The following is a 22,635-nucleotide window of genomic DNA, read 5'->3' on the forward strand; positions in this document are numbered from 1 at the left end:
CAAAATATCAGTCAAGGTTAGAAGGGTCCAATTATGAGAACATATACCTCTCTAGGTATTTTAAACAGAAAGAATTGAATATAGGGAATTGACTATACAATGTTAGAAGAGCTGAGAGAAAAAAAAAAGGTGTATCAATTAATCTAGAGCATAGAAACTGCTGGGAGAAGCTGCCATTCCTAAAACTGGAAGAACAGGACAGAAGTGGTGTTCCCAAGAGTCCAGACCTCATTGAAAGAGAGCTTAGGCTGATGCTTTGAGCCATAGAGGTTTCCAAAGGTGGCTGGTGTTAAGATCATGGTGGGGGCACTGCATGCTGGTACCTGGACCATTTTGTAGATCTAGGCTTTAAGGAAAATGTCCCACCTGCCAGTGCTATAAATACCAAAGCCTCCTGTTGCTCTCTACACCTGCTGCAGGGATGCTAATGGAAGTCCAAAGCAGGAGAAGAGCCTCTGCTCTCCTTCTGTCTTATTGACAATCTCCCACCAGTGCCTAATTGACAGAGCCTATCTGAAAGCCTGTTGGCAAGAGAGTCTGGGGAATGTAGTTGCAAGGTCCAAGCCTCTCTAAAATACACAGCAGAACAAAGCAGAGTAGGAATGGGGCTGAAAGCAATCAGACAAAAAACCAGCCAATCTGCTATGTGCTGAGTCTTCTTCCAGGGACTGGGGTTCCAGCAGTAAGCAAGACAGAAAAAGTCCTGCTCTCCAGGAACTTACTGCTGGAGGGGAAGGGTAGACAACACAAATCTAGCCTAAAACAAACAAGGTAATGCAACAGGACACAAAGCATCATTCAGTCTTACTGCATGTTCCCTAGAAGCTGAGTGTGAGATGAGGATTAATATGCGAGTGATTTCTGTTGGTGGGAATGTAAATTGGTGCAGCCACTAAGAAAAACAGTATGGAGGTTCCTCAAAAAACTAAAAATAGAGTTGCCATATGATCCTGCAATCCCGCTCCTGGGCATATAGCAGAGAAAACTATAATTCAAAGAGATACATGCACCTCAGTGTTTATTGCAGCACGATTTACAATAGCCAAGACATGGAGGCAACCTAAATGTCCATTGGCAGACGAATGGATAAAGAGGATGTGGTGCATATATACAATGAAGTACTACTCAGCCATAAAAAAGAATGAAATAATGCCATTTGCAGCAACATGAGAGTATCATGCAAAGTGAAGTAATCAGAAAGAGAAAGACAAATACCATATATCACTTATATGTGGAATCTAAAATATGACACAAGTGAACTTATTTACAAAACAGAAACAGACTCACAGACATAGAGAACAAATTTGTGGTTGCCAACGGGGAGGGAAGGTAGGGGTGGGATGGATTGGGAGTTTGGGATTATCAGATGCAAACTATTATATATTGAATGGATAAACAACAAAGTCCTACTGTATAGCATAGGGAACTATATTCAGTATCCTGTGATAAACCATAATGGAGAAGAATATGAAAAAGATTGTATATATGTATAACTGAATCACTCTGATTTATGGTAGAAATTAACACAACATTTTAAATCAACTATATTCAATAAAATAAATTTTAAAAAATATGTGAGTGATTTATTAAGGGCATGCTCTCAGGAGCACCTGTTAGGGAGTTAAGGAACGTGATGGTCAGTTTTATGTGTCACCTTAGCTAGACTATGGAGGCCAGTTGTTTGATCAAACATTAGTCTAGATGTTGCTGTAGATGTATTTTTAGCTGTGATTGACATTTACAATCAGTTGAATTTAAGTAAAGCAGATTACTCTATATAGTGCGGGTGGGCCTCATCCAATCAGTTGAAGGCCTTAGAAGCAAAGCTTGGGGTCCAAAGAAAAAGGAATTCTGCCTCCAAACTAAAACATAGAAATCCCAACCTTCAGACACAAGACTACAACGCTAACTTTTACCTGAAACTCCATCCTGCCAACTTGCCCTGTGGATTTTGGACTTGCCAGCTCCAACAATCACGTGAGCCAGTTCCTTAAAATCAATTTCTCTCTCTCTCTCTCTCTTTCTGCTGATAAATATCCTATTGCTTGTGTTTTTCTGGAGAACCCTGACTAATATAGAGAGGGGGAGAGAAGCAGAGCAAGGATGTGACTTCAGCAAAGTCTGGTTTCAGCCCAATGCCATGAGGGGCTCTGGAGTATAAATTGCACACAGTTTGCCCTGCCTTGAAGCAAAGGAGTTGGGCTTTGTACAACTACATCAGCCAGTCCACTGGCAATCCTCCAGAGAAGGTTGTGAGTACCAGTTACACAAATACTTCAACTACTGGGAATTTCTGTTTTCTCTCTATTTGTAAAGGTCTTGGCATTTAAATTCCAGAGTGTAACAGAGACTTCTGGGAGGAATAATGTACGATTTCTGCGTCATCCATTGACAAACTAGAAGCAATTTCTTTACTTAGAAAACACCCTGGGGTCTTGAGGGATATGGGGCCTGACTTAAGGATTTAGGAGGTCTGGTGTCAGGTTCCAGCTTGGCTAACTCACTGTGTGGTCTTAAAAAAAAAAATGCTTGTCTTCTTTGAACTTTACCTCCTGGGTACACCAGAGAGCTTGTGAAGACAATAGAAACTTATACTCAACCCAATCCCCCACTTACACCCCACACCTCTGCCCTTTGCCACTACCAGGTAAATGGTACTTCTGGAGGCTTCCCCGATCTCTGCAGGAAGCTATGCAGTTAATTCTCTGTTCTCTCTGAGGGTCCTGCATGCTCCTTTGTTATTACACAATTGCATTATCCCATAATGAACTCTTCACTTCAAGGGTGACCAACCATCCTAGTCTTCTGGGACTGAGAGATTTCCTGGGACATGGGACTTTCAGTGCTAAAACTGAGGCTAGTTGTCACCCTACTTTTCTTTGTCTCCCACTAACAATGAGTCCCTGAAGATATGTGATCCTGCCCTAATCAACCTGGTTGTTCCTGCACAGATCTTACACAAAGTAGGTGCTTGAATGTTGGTTGGAGTTGTGGGGATGTCAAGAATTAGTGCCTTTTTTTTTACTCCACCTTAGCTCAAAACCCATTAAGAGAGACACACACAAACGTCAGACACATAGAGATAAAATGCCGGCTTCATGATATTAGAGAAAGGGCTTAAGGTCTGCTAGCCAATGGGCTTCGCTTTTTTAAAAAATAAATTTATTTATTGTTGGCTGCGTTGGGTCTTCGTTGCTGACCACGGGCTTTCTCTCGTTGCGGCAAGTAGGGGCTACTCTTCGTTGCGGTGCGCGTGCTTCTCATCGCGGTGGCTTTCTTGTTGCAGAGCACGGGCTCTAGGCGCACGGGCTTCAGCAGTTGTGGCTCACAGGCTCAGTAGTTGTAGTTCATGGGCTCTAGAGTGCAGGCTCAGTAGTTGTGGTGCACAGGCTTAGTTGCTCCGCTGCATGTGGGATCTTCCCAGACCAGGGCTCGAACCCGTGTCCCCTGAATTGGCGGGCGGATTCTTAACCACTGTGTCACCAGGGAAGCCCACCAAGGGGCTTCTAATACTTCACCACCTTAATTAGAGACTTACCCAATCACAATTCCTGGTGGTCCTGGAGCACTGCAAGCATCTGAGTGTCTGGGTGCAGGAAGTGGAGCAGAAGGGGTGCTCCCTGCAGACATGCAGATCCCAAAGGGAAAAACAAGGGGCTGAACTGTGTATGCAAAGCTTGCCTCCCAAAGTCTTTTATTAAATAAGTCACTCCTCCTCCCTTCGAGATGGGGGAGAGAAATGGGGAAGGAGGGTAGAGAGAAGCCAGAAGTGTTATTCCAACCTCCCTCCACATGAAAGCACAAGGCCAGGGGAAAGGAGATTCTAAATGGATTGACTCAATGATTGAATCAACAAGAAATGAGGGAATCAGCAAGTTGCTAATGCTGCTCATTCTTCATCTACCATTTGATCATGTACTGGGGAGTCTGGAGCTGTTGCAGGGTAGACACTATCCACTGTAAATAACCATCATCACCAGGGCTGCCACCAAGGCCCAAAGCACAGAGAGGAAAATGGACCACGGCATGCTGATCATGTGCTGAGATACCCCTCAACCACTGATCTGACTACGTGACAACCATCCCAAGCAGTTCCTCTGTGCTGGCTGGCACAGATTTCACCAGCTATACCTCCCCAGGGCTTGTCGGAGCCATACTGAGAAAGGAATCTTTTTTTTTTTTTTCAGGACTTTGCAACTACTAAAATAAATTACGCAGTCTCAAAAACAGGATATCCACCCACTTCCTGAATAAAAGATTGCACTTGCTTAGGATGGAGGAGTTCGGTGGTGTTGGGTGGTAATGAAAGTGTGTGATGTGATGCATTAGCTCACGTGGGGTTCCTTTGGGTTTCTGTACATAAAGATAGCAGTGATTTGAGGTTATTCTAGGCCAGAGGAGATTTGGCTTAACTGAAGTGCTGCTGAAATCCTGCTCATTCCTGGCTGTTCTGGTCCCAAGGTAACTTGAATCTTGTTTCCCTAGGGCAACTCGGGTGGGGCCTAATAAACCAGATTAACACACTCTAAATGGAACTTTTTCCTTACCCAGCGAAGGGTAAAGTGGCCAGTTTCCTAATCCCACCCAATAAATAACCTGTTATAGATTAACTTGATTTAGCACGTGCCTAGGGGAGCCTGGAGATGAGGCCCCATGACGGCTTTAATAAGGCGAGCAGTGTGTGCCCTGGGAAGCAGTGTGGTCACTAGGAAAGGGCTGAGGCCAAGGAGTAAGGTTTCTACTGCACATTAACTCACCGTAGACCACTGAACTCTAAGCTTCAGGTTCATTTGAAATGGGGGCGGGGTGGTTGCATTAAATACCTTCAGTCCAAGCAAAGCACCCAGGACTAGCAGCCACCCATCAGGGACGTCCACTCTGGGGAAAATCTTCACTGAGGCTCTTTTGACAGTGATTTTTCTGATGGCTCCATGTCTTCTGCATCTTCTTATAGCAGGTGTTTCTCCTGAGTGTGGCATGTGTGGAATATTTTTTTAAAAAGTGGCACAGTGACTCACAATTTAATATTTGCATTGTGATAACTATGACAGCCATCTTTCAAATTCTCCGATACTAACATGCTTAACCTCTCCCAATTCACATTTCATAACCTCCCCCACACACATCCATTCATGAATAGGATTTCATTATTAAGAATTTCATTTCTCATAATGGATTTTTTTTCTAATTTAGGCTCCATGGGCAATGCACTGAAATGACATGATCTATTTTTTCCAGTTTGCTGGCTCATTCTGCCTGTGTATTAATTTTATCGCAGGCCGAACTTCTGCTTCTTTACCAGCCTCTTCCCGAAAGAGGAAAAACTGTAGCCCTAACACCTAAAACAAACAACAACAAAAAACACCCTCAGACTGTAGAGGCAAACCTTTTCCTTAGAATGAAAGGCTCACACTTTTTCAAAATGCTATTATCCCACCCATGAGCTATTGAAGATGGACGGAAGAAAATGTCAGACAAATAACTGTTCTGGTAGAAAATGGAGCAGACTGATTAATTCTTAATTAGTATCCATGTAGAGTAAACATTCTTGTATAGTAAACATCTAAGCATGGTTTTAATAGACATTAGATTCTGTATTAAACATATCTACTCATATTGGAGGTCTCTCCTATTGGCAATGAAATTTATATGGAAATACATACTATTTGTTGCATAATACACGTGCATGTTTATTTTCCGGAGCTCAGAAAGATTGCAAAAAGAGGGAAAATTAATACTACTGAGTGTACAATGTTCATAGCAGCATTATTTACAATAGCCAAGATATGGAAGCAACCTAAGTGTCCATGAACAGATGAATAGATAAAGAAAATGTGGGGTACACACACACACACACACACACACACACACACACAGTGGAATATTAGTCAGCTATAAGAAAAAGAATGAATTTTGCCATTTGCAACATCATGGATGGACTTGGAGGGTATTATGTTTAGTGAAATAAGTCAAATACTGTATGATATCACTTATATGTGGAATGAAAAACTAAAACCAACTAGTGAATATAACAAGAAAGAAACAGACTTACAGATATAGAGAGCAAACCAGTGGTCACCAGGGAGGGGGGAGATGGAGTGGAGGAGGGGCAGGAGAAGGGTACGGAATTAAGAGGTACAAACTCCTATGTATAAAATAAATAAGCTACAAGGATATATTGTACAACATGGGAATATAGCCGATATGTTATAATAATTATAAATGGGTTATAACCTTTAAAATTTGTGACACTCACTGTTGTACACCTGAAACTTCTGTAATATTGTACATCAACTATACCTCAATACAAAAAAAAACTTACTGAGTATATTTGCTTCCTGTGGCTGCTGTAAAAATTTGCTGCAAACTTGGTGGCTTAAAACAACAGAAATCTATTCTCTCACAGTGCTGGAGGCCAGATGTCTGAAATCAGCATTAGTGGGCCAAAATCAAGGTGTTGGAAGGGCTGCACAACTTTCAAAGGCCCTAGGGAAGAATCCATTCCTTGTCGCTTGCAACTCCTTGTCAGCGTTCCTTGGCTTGTGGATACATCTCCAAATCTCTCTTTGCTGTATCTTCATCTTCTCCTCTCTGAACCCCTCTTGTGAATATACACATGATTGCATTTTTTTTAAATTAATTTTTAAAGTTATTTTAAATTTATTATTATTATTATTATTATTTTTGGCTGCGTTGGGTCTTTGTTGCTGTGTGCAGGCTTTCTCTAGTTGCGGCGAGCAGGGGCTACTCTTTGTTGTGGTGCACGGGCTTCTCACTGCAGTGGCTTCTCTTGTTGCAGAGCACAGGCTCTAGGCTCGCGGGCTTCAGTAGTTGTGGCACACAGGCTTAGTTGCTCCGCAGCATGTGGGATCTTCCCGGACCAGGGCTTGAACCCATGTCCCATGCATTGGCAGTCGGATTCTTAACCACTGTGCCACCAGGGAAGTCCCCACATGATTGCATTTAGGGCCCACTTGGATAATTCAGGATACTCTCCCTACCTCGAGATTCTAAATCACATTCACAAAGTCCACCCAAAACACATGGTTTTTTGTTTGTTTGTTGTTTGTTGTTGCTATATAAGGTAACATTCACAGATTCCAGGGATTAGGACATGGATATCTTTTGTAGGGCCATTTTCAGCCTACCACACTGAGCATTTAGTCTGTATCATTTCCTACTTGTATCTATATACCTGCACCTCCTCCCACAAGCCCTCTATGAGGAACATGCAGTAGGAAAAAACCTTGGCTGGGAATTAGGAAGCTTAAGTTCTTTAACTTACCAGCATGGGTACCTCCTTATCTGTGTCCAGGGCAGACATTGCTAATTGATTACAGCATTAGTTTTTGCTGAACCCCTAGACCTTACCTCACAACCCTCAATACGGTGGTCTAGGAAGTCAATGTGAATAGAAGCCTACTTGTCACCCTTATGTTAAACACTCAATTTCCTCTTGTGTAAAATAGGAATACTTCCTGCACATCTTCCTCCTAAGGACAGTGTAAGGATCAAACGACATAATGGATGGGAAAGCACCTTATGAACACTTAAAGCAGGTGACTGAAGAAGATATGTCCTCAACAGGAACTCATGGGAAGACTGTCGAGAAGATCCCTGTCCAAAACTGTAGAGGGCTCTCAGTGCCAGGGGATTGTGAAGGTCAGGTTCAGGGAGTGAGCATAGGTCTGAAACCTAGAAGATCATTCTTCTCTTTATTTCATCCAATAACATAACAAGCAAACACAGCCTACACATTCAGTAAGGATAGTTTAAAGATAACATCACTAAGCATGTAAGTTTTGCTCTACTGCTTGCTTGGCTCACAATAGCCATCTGGTATGTGTCAGCCTGAAGTCAGGACTATACACTTACCAGGTATCCAGGAACCACCAACTCTGTTCAAATTATATCAACCCTTCAATGACTACTGAAAATACATCCTTCTAGTCAGTCTTCCCTGGTATAACAGGAAGTGCTCTTTCCCAACTGCATATGCATTTTTGTCACTTTGCATATGCATTTCAAGGTTCCTGTAGACAGGAACAGGGACAACTCATCCCTGCTTCCACAGATGTTTCGTGGGCTCTTGCCAAAAAGCCTTTAAGTGAATACTTTAAATCCCTCTTCAAGACTTCAAAGTGTCTCCTCTTTTTTTCCCACTTTAGGAATCAGAAGACTATCTATCCCTTAATATTTCAGTGACCCCTTGTGTGACAGCTCCATCTCAGGTGCCTTTACTGGGATCTGGTTCTAGGCTTGGCTCTGTGTGATCTTGGCATGCTCTGAGCCTTAGCTTGTTCCTCTATAAAATGAGAAGAGGGTTGAACATCTGTCCTCCCTGCCTCTCCTGGCGATGACTAAGAACATGGGCTTGGTTGCATACAGACTGGTTCAAATCCCAGCTCATTCACATTCTTGCTGTGTGACCTTGGGAAAGCTGCTAAACTTTGCTGAGATGGTTTTTTTCACCTGTAAAATGGAAATGCCTACCTTCTGGGACTGTCAGTAGGGATAAATACATGTATAATTCTTGGCACAGTACCCGGCATCTAATATGTGCTCACTACCTGTGAGCGAGAGTTTATTTTAAAGGAACTGCTTTAGTTAAAAGAAATGGTATTGTCAAACGAGGTGCAGCCAGGCAGGACAGAGGTGGCTGGGACCAGACAGAGAGTCTAGGAGCAGGCAGGTTCAAGAAGGGGGATCTTGAGGTCTGAAGTTCAAGATCAGGCAGGTTGTGTTGAAATAAACCTAATGTTAATCATTGACACACACAATGGAATTGTCCTAGACATTCGCAACCCTCTTCCTCTTCCCCTCACCCTCCACTCCAGTCTCCAGCTGTTTCTGGACCCAGCTTGATAGGAATCAAGAATATGGGCAATGTGGTTATTGAGTTCAAGGTGAAGACCCTAACTGTGGTAGCAAACAAGGACTTGTTCTTAGAAGCTAAACAGGACCCAGGTTGTAAGCACAGAAGTCCAAGGTCAGCTCCTCCCCTGCACTAAGGCAGCAATTCCCTGGTGAGAGTCAGGCTGTAACATGTCCAGCTGTATGTAAGGCAAGGCAGGCCGAGATAAATGCTCTAACAGAGGATAATGCTATTTTATAGATGAAGAAACTGAGGCTCAGAGAGGTTAAATGACTTGCCTAAAGGTCACACAACCTGTAAATGACAGAGCTACCCATCAGAGCCAGGTCTTTGAGGATCTCATTCTTGGTGCTCTCTGCTACTTAATGCTGTCCTGAGATTCCATGAAAAGAAAAGGTAGTCCCACACCACTTCCTCCCCTCCCCGAGCATTTTCTATTTCTAATGGATTCACCATTTTGGTATCACTGTTCATCCCACTTGGCATCTCTATGGGGGAGTCTCATCTCACACCCTTCAAACGTTTTCCTCCTGAGAGATTTTTTTATTGCTCACTGGGAGGCTGGGTGAGGAGGGGAGCGGCTATGGGACCAATAGGAAAATCTGGGGATTACATTACTGGAGGTATGTAAGTTGGTACACATTTTCTGGAGAGTTGGTAGCAATGCGTATCAAAATCGTAATGATATGGATATGCTTTGATGCAACAAGTTCTTTTTTTGTTTTAAGATTTTTTTTTTTGATGTGGACCATTTTTAAAGTCTTTATTGAATTTGTTACAGTTTTGCTTCTGTTTTATGTTTTGGTTTTTTGGCAGCGAGGCACGTGGGATCTCAGCTCCCCAACCAGGGATCGAACCCACACCCCCTGCACTTCAAGGCAAAGTGTTAACCACTGGACCACCATGGAAGTCCCTGATGCAGCAATTTCACTACTAGAAATTTATCCTGAGGAAATAATCAAACAAGTATATAAAAATACAAACAAGTGCAGGGCTTCCCTGGTGGCGCAGTGGTTAAGAATCCGCCTGCCAATGCAGGGGACACAGGTTTGAGGCCTGGTCCCGGAAGATCCCACACGCCACGGAGCAACTAAGCCTGTGCACCACAACTACTGAGCCTGCACTCTAGAGCCCATGAACTACAACTACTGAGCCTGTGAGCCACAACTGCTGAAACCCACACACCTAGAGCCCGTGCTCCGCAACAAGAGAAGCCACTGCAATGAGAAGCCCTCGCACCACAACAAAGAGTAGCCCCTGCTCGCAGGAACTAGAGAAAGCCCACGCAGCCCAAAATAAATAAATAAATAAATAAATTTTTAAAAATACAAACAAGAGCAAAGAAAAAGAAAATAAAGTCTACAAGGTCTTAGTAAGGGATTAGGTAAAGATGGCATATCCATACAATGGAATACTATGCAATCACTCAAAGTGATAATGTCAGACTATATTTATTGTCATGTAAACATGTTAAACCAAAAAATGGGCCATATGGATTTCAAATTTTGTAAATAGATTATATTAATGTCTGTTGTGTGTGTGTGTTTGCTTACAGTGTCAGCTCTCCTAATTGACATCCAACCACCTAGCGGGCTCATCATTTGAGTCAACCCTCCCTTTCCACCTGGAAAACCTCCAGGGCCGCTGCTCAGGCCCACTGAAGGTTCTGGATGGAAGGCTGTGTACCTTTGTGCCCAGCCACCTGTGCTCCCACCAGACAGCTCATGTGTTTAGCAGGAGTCAGTTTTACAGTTCTCTAGTCTCTTTATTCCAATTTAGTTATTATTATATTCATAGTTGAATATTATATAAATTAGAAAAAATGAGTAAAAACAGAGAAACGTATTTTTAAAAACTAAGTTGAATTCTTTGAAGAATTCAATTGCTCTTGTAGTGAGGGAGCTATAATGGGTTGGGGGAGGGGGATAATTGTAAAGGTTCAATATTCTGCTCTCAGAATGCTTCATAAATGTTTTTCAGTTTTCTTTCTTCTTCAAAGAAGCCAATACAAGAATTTGGAGACAAAATATTACGGTGACTATGTAAGAAAGACAAACTTGAATTCCCTTCAGCAGAGTTAACAAGTGACATAAAAGGCTATATTAAAACATCAATATATTTTAAGTGAAATAAAAGGTTTAAAGTATATATATATATACACACAGTTTGTTATTATTACCATTTCTTATTTAAACTATGTTTTTTTCTTAACCCACTAAGCACAGTCCCCCTACTATCAGATAAAAACCCTTCTGCTACATAGGTCTAGAAAAAGGAAGGATATAGTGATATTTCTGGAAGGATATAGTGAGATTATGATTGATTTTTACTTCTTCTTTGTACCTTTCTACACTTTAAAAAACAAGAATGTCTATTACTTTTATAATCAGGAAATATCACAAAGCCATCACGATCTTGGGAGAGAAAAAGAGAACAAAAAACTTCAGGATGAAGGGAACGACAGGCTGATGCTTGCAGTTGCCCCAGGCAGACCCTGTCTGTCTCCCCTGAAGACTGGAACTGTTTGGATTATTTTGTTACAAATCCTAATGGTGATAATGAGTTTGGCTCCTTGGTTTTGCCCCATCCTGAGGGTCAGGTTGATGTCAGCACTCAGACATCTCAATACAATACACTTAATTATCAGGGGAAGGGGGCTCGGGACTCAGGCCAGCAGGTCTCAGGAGGAGAGACAGACCTTCCTAGGTGATGCAAGCCAAGGAGCCCATGAGTAAGCCAGATCAGAGTCAGGAGGCAAACCAGAGGGAGCAGTTCTGAACACCTCAGGTTACTCTCATTCACAGAGGTTACAGAAAGTAGTTAAAGGTCACACACCAGCAGATGCAGTCTTGCACAAAGATGGGCTGAACTTCCTGTATAAATAGAACCACAATCTTTATTTTTCAAATAAATATATTCTTCCCATCAAAACTGTAAAATATTCATTCTTGACTTATAGAAATATTTGTCGAAAACAAACTTCCGACTATAATAACTAATTCTAAAATCATAATAAAGTTGTTCAAAGTCTGGCATTAAAAAAAAACAATGGAAACAAAAATCTGTTGTTATTCCAACGCCTTCCCACAATACACTCTGTTTCAGTGCTAGAAAGGCTGGGACCATTGGTCAGAGAAAAGGCAAACCTGACAGGGTTGAAGTCCTGTCCTTGGCAACAGGATTATTAATTGTGCAAGGACGTTCTGGGGAGATGGAGTTTAGCAGCAGCTCAAAGAGGAAAGACTTAGGGCTCTTCTTAGAATGATAGTCCAGGCAGGGGGTCATGTATGAAAGCAAATGGGAGGCACTGCACAGGGTCTAGCTGTAACTGGCACAGAGACACTGGGCTTAAGGAACAGAGTCGGGCTGGAGCACAGACAAGTGCAATGGAGCAGAGATGAGGAGGATTCCACCTTCCCTTCCAGTTTGCCATCAGGAGCAGTGGCAGGCAGCTCTCAGTTTGGGATTAGAGCCCCAACTGCAATCCCATTCCAGGCACTATTTGGAGAATTAACTTCACTCTAATGCTGAGTGATGGGCTTTGGAGTCAGCCAGACCTGGATGCACATGCTGGCTCTACCACATGAGTTCTTAAACACAGATTTTTTTAAACCAATTCAAAATAGAGGGTATGTTGGAGGGCATTCGTGCTAAAATTCAATCAATATTTCCCTCATCTTACATAACTGATATGTCCCAGCAAGGTGACGTGCAAAGCAAGTGCTGGGTTAAATGCATGAAAGGCACGTTTCTCTCTCTACCTCTCTCTCTCTCCCCACCCCTCACCATATTCACACACACAAATCAGTGTAACCCATAAGACTCAAACAGAAGAAGCATCATTTTTTACATTTTTTAAAATCAACGTAAATCCTGCTAGGCCCCCACTTGCGTGGTTGGCAGAGCCAGGAGATACAATCTTGGTCATTTTGAGGGCTGCTCCCCATCACTGTGATTGTACATGAATTGATTAATTTCTCAATAACCCAATGTCTTTATTTACTTATTTAACATCTTTATTGGAGTATCATTGCTTTACAATTGTGTGTTAGTTTCTGCTTTTCCTCTCATCTTGTAATAGATATGGTTTCCTTTGCTGTGCAAAAGCTTTTAAGCTTCATTAGGTCCCATTTTTAAATTTTTGCTTTTATTTCCATTTCTCTAAGAGGTGGGTCAAAAAGGATCTTGCTGTGATTTATGTCATAGAGTATTCTGCCTATGTTTTCCTCTAAGAGTTTTATAGTGTCTGGCCTTACACATAGGTCTTTAATCCATTTTGAGTTTATCTTTGTGAATGGTGTTAGGGAGTGTTCTAATTTAACTATTTTACATGTAGCTGTCCAGTTTTCCCAGCACCACTTATTGAAGTGGCTGTCTTTTCTCCATTGTATATTCTTGCCTCCTTTATCAAAAATAAGGTGACCATATGTGTGTGGGTTTATCTCTGGGCTTTCTATCCTGTTCCATTGATCTATATTTCTGTTTTTGTGCCAGTACCATACTGTCTTGATTAAGGTAGCTTTGTAGTATAGTCTGAAGTCAGGGAGCCTGATTCCTCCAGCTCCGTTTTTCTTTCTCAAGATTGCTTTGGCTATTTGGGGTCTTTTGTGATTCCATACAAATTGTGAAATTTTTTGTTCTAGTTCTGTGAAAAATGCCATTGGTAGTTTGATAGGGATTGCAATGAATCTGTAGATTGCTTTGGGTCGTATAGTCATTTTCACAATATTGATTCTTCCAATCCAAGAACATGGTATATCTCTCCATCTGTTTGTATTGTTTTTAATTTCTTTCATCAGTGTCTTATAGTTTTCTGCATACAGGTCTTTTGTCTCCTTAGGTAATTTTATTCCCAGGTATTTCCTTCTTTTTGTTGCAATGGTAAATGGGAGTGTTTCCTTAATTTCTCTTTCAGATTTTTCATCATTAGTGTATTGGAATGCAAGAGATTTCTGTGCATTAATTTTGTATCCTGCTACTTTACCAAATTTCCTGAATCATTCTAGTAGTTTTCAAGTAGCATCTTTAGGATTCTCTACGTATAGTATCATGTCATCTGCAAACAGTGATAGCTTTAATACTTCATTTCCTATTTAGATTCTTTTATTTCTTTTTCTTCTCTGATTGCTGTGGCTAAAACTTCCAAAACTATGTTGAATAACACTGGTGAGAGTGGACAACCTTGTCTTGTTCCTGATCTTAGAGGAAATGGTTTCAGTTTTTCACCATTGAGAACGATGCTGGCTGTGGGTTTTTCATATGTGGCCTTTATTATGTTGATGTAGGTTCCCTGTATGCCTACTTTCTGGAGAGTTTTTATCATAAATGGGTGTTGAATTTTGTCAAAAGCTTTTTTTGCATCTATTGAGATGATCATATGGTTTTTCTTCTTCAATTTGTTAATATGGTGTATCACATTGATTGATTTGCATATATTGAAGAATCCTTGCATTCCTGGGATAAACCCCACTTGATCATGGTGTATGATCCTTTTAATGTGCTGTTGGGTTCTGTTTGCTAGTATTTTGTTGAGGATTTTTTCATCTATGTTCATCAGTGATATTGCCCTGCAGTTTTCTTTCTTTGTAACATCTTTGTCTGGTTTTGGTATCAGGGTGATGGTGGCCTTGTAGAATGAGTTTGGGAGTGTTCCTCCCTCTGCTATATTTTGGAAGAGTTTGAGAAGGATAGGTGTTAACTCTTCTCTAAATGGTTGATAGAATTTGCCTGTGAAGCCATCTGGTCCTGGGCTTTTGTTGTTGGAAGATTTTTTTTTTTTTTGCTCTATGCCAGCCTCTCACTGTTGTGGCCTCTCCTGTTGCAGAGAACAGGTTCTGGACATGCAGGCTCAGTGGCCATAGCTCACGGGCCTAGCTGCTCCGCGGCATGTGTGATCTTCCTGGACCGGGGCACGAACCCATGTCCCCTGCATTGGCAGGTGGACTTTCAACCACTGTGTCACCAGGGAAGCCCTGTTGGAAGATTTTTAATCACTGTGTCAATTTCAGTGCTTGTGACTAGTCTGTTTATATTTTCTATTTCTTCCTGTTTCAGTCTCAAAAGGTTGTGCTTTCTAAGAATTTTTCCATTTCTTCCTGGTTGTGCAATTTATTGGCAAATAGTTGCTTGTAGTAATGTCTCATGATCTTTTGTATTTCCACAGTGTCAGTTGTTACTTCTTTTTTTTCCTAATTCTATTGATTTGAGACTTCTCCCTTTTTTTCTTGATGAGTGTGGCTAATGGTTTATTAATTTTGTTTATTTTCTCAAAGAACCAGCTTTTAGTTTTATTGATCTTTTCTATTGTTTCCTTCATTTCTTACATTATTTCTGATCTGATCTTTATGATTTCTTTCCTTCTGCTAACACTGGGGGGGTTTTGTTCTTCTTTCTCTAATTGCTCTAGGTGGAAGTTTAGGTTGTTTATTTGAGATGTTTTTTGTTTCTTGAGGTAGGATTGTATTGCTCTTAACTTCCCTCTTAGAACTGCTTTTGCTGCAACCCATAGGTTGTGGGTCGTCATGTTTTCATCGTCATTTGTTTCTAGGTATTTTTTGATTTCCTCTTTGATTTTTTCAGTGATCTGTTGGTTATTAAGTAGTGTATTGTTTAGCCTCCATGTGTTTGTATTTTTTACAGATTTTTTTTCCTGTAATTGATATCTAGTCTCATAGCATTGTAGTCAGAAAAGATACTTGATATGATTTCAATTTTCTTAAATTTACCAAGGCTTGATTTGTGACCCAAGATATGATCTATCCTGGAGAATGTTCCATGAGCACTTGAGAAGAAAGTGTATTTTGTTGTTTTTGGATGGAATGTCCTATAAATATCAATTACGTCCATCTTGTTTAATGTATCACTTAAAACTTGTGTTTCCTTATTTATTTTCATTTTGGATGATCTGTCCATTGGTGAAACTGGGGTGTTAAGGTCCCCTACTATGATTGTGTTACTGTCAATTTCCCCTTTTATAGCTGTTTGCATTTGCCTTATGTATCGAGCTACTCCTATGTTGGGTGCATAAATATTTACAGTTGTTATATCTTCTTCTTGGATTGATCCCTTGACCATTATGTAGTGTCCTTCTTTGTCTCTTGTAATAGTCTTTATTTTAAAGTCTATTTTGTGTGATATGAGAATTGCTACTCCAGCTTTCTTTTGATTTCCATTTGCATGGAATATCTTTTTCCATCCCCTCACTTTCAGTTTGTATGTGTCCCTAGGGCTGAAGTGATTCTCTTGTAGACAGCATATATACAGGTCTTGTTTTTGTATCCATTCAGCCAGTCTATGTGATTTGGTTGGAGCATTTAATCCATTTACGTTTAAGGTAGTTATCGATATGTATGTTCCTATTACCATTTTCTTAATTGTTTTAGGTTTATTATTGTAGGTCTTTTCCTTCTCTTGTGTTTCCTGCCTAGAGAAGTTCCTTTAGCATTTGTTGTAAAGCTGGTTTGGTGGTGCTGAATTCTCTTAGCTTTTGCTTGTCTGTAAAGGCTTTAATTTCTCTGTCGAATCTGAAGGAGATCCTTGCTGGGTGGAGTAATCTTGGTTGTAGCTTTTTCCCTTTCATCACTTTAAATATGTGCTGCCACACCCTTCTGGCTTGCAGAGTTTCTGCTGAGAAATCAGCTGTTAACCTTATGGGGATTCCCTTGTATGTTATTTGTTGCTTTTCCCTTGCTGCTTTTAATAATTTTTATTTGTATTTAATATTTGATAGTTTGATTAATATGTGTCTTGGCGTGTTTCTTCTTGGATTTATCCTGTATGGGACTCTCTGTGCTTCCTGGACTTGACTGGCTATTTCCTTTCCCATATTAGGGAAGTTTTCAACTATAATCTCTTCAAATATTTCCTCAGTCCCCTTCTTTTTCTCTTCTTCTGGGACCCCTTATAATTCAAATGGTGCATTTAATGTTGTCCCAGAGGTCTCCGAGACTGTCCTTAATTCTTTTCATTCTTATTTCTTTATTCTGCTCTACAGTAGTTATTTCCACTATTCTTTCTTCCAGGTCACTTATCCATTCTTCTGCCACTTATCAGTTATTCTGCTATTGCTTCTTTCTAGAGAATTTTTAATTTCATTTATTGTGTTGTTCACCACTGTTTCTTTGCTCTTTAGTTCTTCTAGGTCCTTGTTAAATGTTCCTTGTATTTTCTCCATTCTATTTCCAAGATTTTGGATCATCTTTACTATCATTACTCTGAATACTTTTTCAGGTAGGCTGCCTATTTCCTCTTCATTTGTTTGGTCTGGTGGGTTTTTGCCTTGCTCCTTCATCTGCTGTGTGTTTCCCTGTCTTCTCATTTTGCTTAACTTACTGTGTTTGGGGTCTCCTTTTTGCAGTCTGCAGGGTCATAGTTCCCATTGTTTTTGGTGTCTGCCCCCAGTGGCTAAAGTTGGCTCAGTGGGTTGTGTAGGCTTCCTGGTAGAGGAGACTAGTGCCTGTGTTCTGGTGGATGAGGCTGGATCTTATCTTTCTGGTGGGCAGGACCGTGTCTGGTGGTGTGTTTTGGGGTGTCTGTGACCTTATTATGATTTTAGGCAGCCTCTCTGCTAAGGGGTAGGGTTGTGTTCCTGTCTTGCTAGTTGTTTGGCATAGGTTGTTCAGCACTGTAGCTTGCTGGTCATTGAGTGGAGCTGGGTCTTAGCATTGAGATGGAGATCTCTGGGAGAGCTTTTGCCATTTGATATTACGTGGAGCTGGGAGGTCTCTGGTGGACCAATGTCATGAATTCGGCTCTTCCACCTCAGAGGCACAGACCTGACACCCGGCCAGGGCACCAAGACCCTGTCAGCCACATGGCTCAGAAGAAAAGGGAGAAAGAAAGAAAGAGAGAGAGAGAGAGAGAAGAAGGAAGGAAGGAAGAAAAAAGAAAGAAGGAAAGAGAGGAAGAGAGAGAGAGGGAGGGAGGGAGGGAGGGAGGAAGGAAAGAAGGAAAAAAATAAAATGAAATAAAGTTATTAAAATAAAAAATTTTTAAAAATTATTATAAATAAAAAAATTAAAAAGTAATAATAAAAAAAGAAGAGAGCCACCAAACAAAAAACCAATCCACCAACGATAACAAGCACTAAAAACCATACTAAAAAAAAAAAAGCAGACAGACAAAACCCTAGGACAAATGGTAAAAGCCAAGCTATACAGACAAAATCACACAAAGAAGCATACACACACACACTCACAAAAAGGGAAAAAGGAAAAAAATATATATCTTTTGGGAAGTCTGAGGTTTCTGCCAGCGTTCAGTAGGTGTTCTGTAGGAGTGTTCCACATGTAGATGTATTTCGGATGTATTTGTGGGGAGGAAGGTGATCTCCTCTGCCATCTTGAAGGTCCCCCCTCAATGTCTTTTAAATAAGGAAGCCCTGTAGCAAATCCTCTAATAGAGTAAAAGCACCCTCTAGAGATTTGATGAATAATCACCTCCCAATATAATTGCTCTGCACATAGTATTTTTTTTTAAGTGACAAAACCAATAGTGTAAATGTATTATGGTCACGTGGTACTTTAAAAAATTCTAGAGACAGCTTTGCTTTTGAGGTCAGGGGTCATTGTTTTTTGTTTTTTTAATTTCATTGGCTTATACATTTCTTTTATTCCAACGTTTAATGTGGTATCCATTGAATTACAAATTTTCTTGAGAAAATAAGTCATCACCTTTATTCAGTTGTGTGGCTAGATTATCTTTATGATATAGATAGTCACTGGTAGTCTTCTTGAGACTAAAAACACAAAGTTGAGGTTATAATCTTAATTAAGTTTAACATGACATGAAATTTTAATCAGCAGGAAATAAAAGATAAATTATTTTTCTATTTTTATAACTTCTGAGTTTGGTTGTAATATTCCATAGAAGGTAACTTTGATTTATACGTAATTTCCAGAAATGATCTGGGTCCATAGTTTTGAATTCAATTCCATCCCTTACCAGTGTGTGATCTTGGGCAAGTTACTTAACCTTCTGATCTAGACTGTAAATATCAAAAAGGCAGTAACCATTTGTTTACTTTTAATTTTCAGGCATAGTGCATGGTATACAGAAGGCATCCAATAAATTATCGAATAAAGTAACAAACTAAAGGCACCTAGCACAAGTTAGATGTTTAATAAGTATGAGGCTCCTTTGCCTCTTTCTTCTCAGTCCATTTTTTAACTTTTAATTTTGAAATAATTGTAGACCCACAAGGAGATGCAAAAATAGTGTAGGGATGTCCCAGGTACCCATCATCCAGCTACCTGCAATGGTGACATTTTACACACCTATAGTGCATTACTGATTGACTGATACAATAGTCTGACCAATTTCTGCATGCACTCACTCTTTTTGTAATATTTGTATATGTATTGATTTGTATAATCCCTGCCACATCAAGACACAGAACTGCCCATCACCACAAAGCAGCTGTCTAGTGCTGCCCCTTTATAATCACACCCTTCCTCCCCTTTCCAAGCCCCTGGCAACCACTTAGCTCTTCTCCATCTCCATAATTTTGTCAATTTGAGAATGTTTTATAAATGAAATCATACAGTATCTAACCTTTCAAGATTGGCTTTTTTCACTCAGCATAATAGCCTCATGATACTTCCCAGTTGTTGCATTTATTAATAATTCGTTCCTTTTTCTTGCTAGGTAGTGTTCCATGGAATGGCTGTACCTCAGTTTGTTTAACCTTCACCTACTGAAGGACACTTGTGTTGTTTCCAGTTTGGGGCTACTACAAATAAAGTATCTATGAACACTTGCATATAGGACATTTTATGTGAGCATGTGCTGTGAACATTTTGTGTGAGAATGTTTTTGTTTCTCTGAAATATATTCCCGAGATTGAGATTCATGGGTCATACAGCGAGTATATATTTAACATTTTAAGAAATTGCCAGACAGATTTCCAGAATGGCTGTTACCATTTCACATGCTCTCCAAGAGCATATGCAAGACGCAGTTTCTCCACATCCTTGCCAGCATTTGTTTTATCAGTATTTTTTATCTATTCTGTGTAGTGGTATCTCATTGTGGTTTTAATTTGCATTTCCCCAACAACTAGTGATGGTGAACATCTTTTCATGTGTTTATTTGCCACCTGTGTATTAGTAAAGTGTCCAAGTCCTTTGTTCATTTTCTCATTGGATTGTTTGTTGTCTTACAGTCGAGCTTAGAGTTCTTTATTCTGAAAACAAGTCTTTTGTCAGGTAGTTTGCAAATATTTTCTCCCAAATGGTACTTGTCATTTCATCTTTTTCACTGCCTTCTACAGAGCAAAAGTTTTTAATTTTAATGAAGTCTAATTAGTCTAGTCTTTCCTTTTATGGATTGTGCTTCAGGTGCCACGTCTAAGACCTCTTCTCCTAACTTTAGGTCACAAAGCTTTTCTCCTACGTTCTCCGCTAAGAGTTTTATGGTTTTATATTTTACTTTCAAATCTATGATCCATTTTCAGTTTATTTTTGTATAAGGTGTGAGGTGTAGGTCAGGTTTCATGTCATTGGCTATTGATGTACTGTCTGTTTGTTTCTGCCAAGTGAGATAATAGCACCAGGTTCTACAGGAGCCACAGAAGTAAGATACTACCCAGAGGGGCAGGCTGTCTAAATATTTCCTTGTAAAATTAATCGCCCTCTCCAGGTTACCTAGAATGAGCTCGATGCTACAGAAACCAAACATTTCACCACTGAGTCTTCCTTCTGCAATCGTACTGTGCAACCAAATGCTGTTCATGTTGGGTCCCTGAAGAGTCTCCTGTGGCCCCTTGCTCCACCACCTAGAGTGAATTTTTGTTTGAAACAAGAAATGAGCATTGACCATTTCTGTTGCACGTGATAAAATACCACTTAAGGATAGGAAAGGGTGTGTTTTATGGAAACATGGCCCCAGAGGTAGAAAGGGCCCAAAGCAGGAATCCCTTCTATAGCCTTTTCGTAAAGAAGGACAATCTCTCATTCAACAAATATATTCTGAGCAGCTACTATGTGTCAGGAACTAGGCAATGAAGATGCAGGGTGAAAAAAACAGACATGGTCCCTGCCCTCTACTGGGGAAGGGGGTGGAGTAATTACATACACACACACACACACACACACACACACTACTGTATGCCAAAATCTAGCAACAGAATGCTAAGGCAATATATGGCAGGGACATCTAACCCAGACTTGGGAAGCCTGGCAATGCTTCTTGGAAGACGAGACACTGAACCTGAGGCTTAATAGATGAATTGCAAAGAGCTGGGAGGAGTGGAGTGGGTGGCATAGGAATGGTAATAAGAAAGAAGACGCTTCCAGGTGAGGGGGAACGGCATGTGCAAAGGCCCAGAGGTAGGAGTGAGTGTTGTGGGGCAAGGATCTAAGCCTCCAGTAGTGCTGGTGGGTAAGATGCAGGGGAAAGAACAAGGGATGAGGCTGCCCAGGTCAGACCAGGAAGGGCCTTGAAAGTTCAGCCATTTCATGAGGACACCAGGAATCCACTGCAGGGCCCTAGGCAAGAGCATAACAGATGCACATTTGCATTTTAGAAATCTCACTCTGGCAGCAAGGAGGCAGGTTGGTGGGAATCTAGGCGGCTGGCTGGGGCACTGGTTAGGAGACTGTCGCAAGAGCTGATGGAACAAAATGGGGGCAGTGGAGAAGGGTTGATGCGTTTACACCAGAGTAGGAGCCGAGGCTTAAGGAGAGAAGATGCAGCTTTAAAGATCTCTTTGAGAAATGGAGGGATAAGTTGTGTAGAGAAACAGAGGTGAGTTGAGGGATCAGCTGAGGATGAAGCCTTTGCTTGGACATTCCTACTGAGGAAGAGCTGGCTTATTCCTTCCCCTTTGTGACCCTCCCATGTTTGACAGTTCTGCCTGAGCAGAGCCCTGCTACCCTGTAACTTCCCTGCCTTGGTCCAACCTTGGCCCTGAGGGACCACACTGAATGAGTGCACCTCTGCTGGTCATGGCAGCCCTTTGACTATTTTAAAGACATGGGTCACATCCTCTCAAGCTTTCTTTCCTCCAATTTATTCGCTTCCCACTTGGCATGGGTTCCTCTTCCGGCTAGTCCCTCCACTGTCCACCTTTAATTTAATCACGCGATGCCCAAACTCTGGATAGAGTCTGATCAGCCAGAAAACAATAAGCATCTCCTTCTGGAGCCTGACATTGCTACCTGTAGCAGCCCCACACTCCGCTGCCCCTGTCAGGAAGCTGCCTCCCTTCCCTGCACATTTGAGGCAACATCTCCCAGTGGGATCTGTGGTAGCCTCGGCTGGGGAAACCCTCGGCTGGGGAAACAGCCTTGACGAGGCCCTCGCTGCCTCACTTCCGACAGCAAACAAGCCATGCCTGGGAGCACACGACCCAGCCTCACCAGCAAATGGATCTCCTGCCTTTTCTCCTCTGGTGAGAATCAGGGCACCAGCGACTATTCACTGACCGCCGTTGGGTGTGTGGCTTGGTGAGGAAAATAGAGGTGGGACACTGACTCCGTCTTCAGGGACTATGCAGCCTTGTTGGGAGACAGGATATAGAACAGGTGGTCGGAGACGGGCCTTTACAGAGGAGATAGGGCCACAGCGAGACCTCAAAGGATGGGGGAATATCAGCTGGTGAGAAGAATAAGGCGATGCACTAGGACGGCAAGGAAAGATGCAGAGGTCAGAGTACTGAAGGTGGACCCAGGGAAGGAAAAGAAGACAGTCTGGTCAGAGCAGAGACTCTCTATGCGTGCACATTGAGAGAAAATGCTGTAAAGGTAGGTTGGAACCATAGT

At 41.3% G+C, this 22,635-nt stretch overlaps 1 long non-coding RNA gene across 2 annotated transcripts in view; it reads right to left on the reverse strand.

The window, feature by feature from the left end:
- The window catches only part of LOC136794492 (uncharacterized), a 142,510-nt gene that overhangs the window by 9,156 nt on the left and 110,719 nt on the right, over nt 1–22,635 (reverse strand). The window contains exons 4-5 of one of the 2 annotated variants that reach the window (XR_010841347.1): nt 4,824–4,966; nt 3,544–3,620 (exon numbers count right to left, since the gene is read on the reverse strand). The exons of the other annotated variant lie outside the window; for it this stretch is intronic. This is a non-coding gene — a long non-coding RNA (uncharacterized lncRNA). Of the gene's footprint in view, nt 1–3,543; nt 3,621–4,823; nt 4,967–22,635 lie in introns of those variants that run through there. 2 annotated transcript variants of the gene reach the window in all.

This window comes from Kogia breviceps, chromosome 7 (genome assembly GCF_026419965.1).
Source record: "Kogia breviceps isolate mKogBre1 chromosome 7, mKogBre1 haplotype 1, whole genome shotgun sequence".
NCBI lineage: Eukaryota > Metazoa > Chordata > Mammalia > Artiodactyla > Physeteridae > Kogia > Kogia breviceps.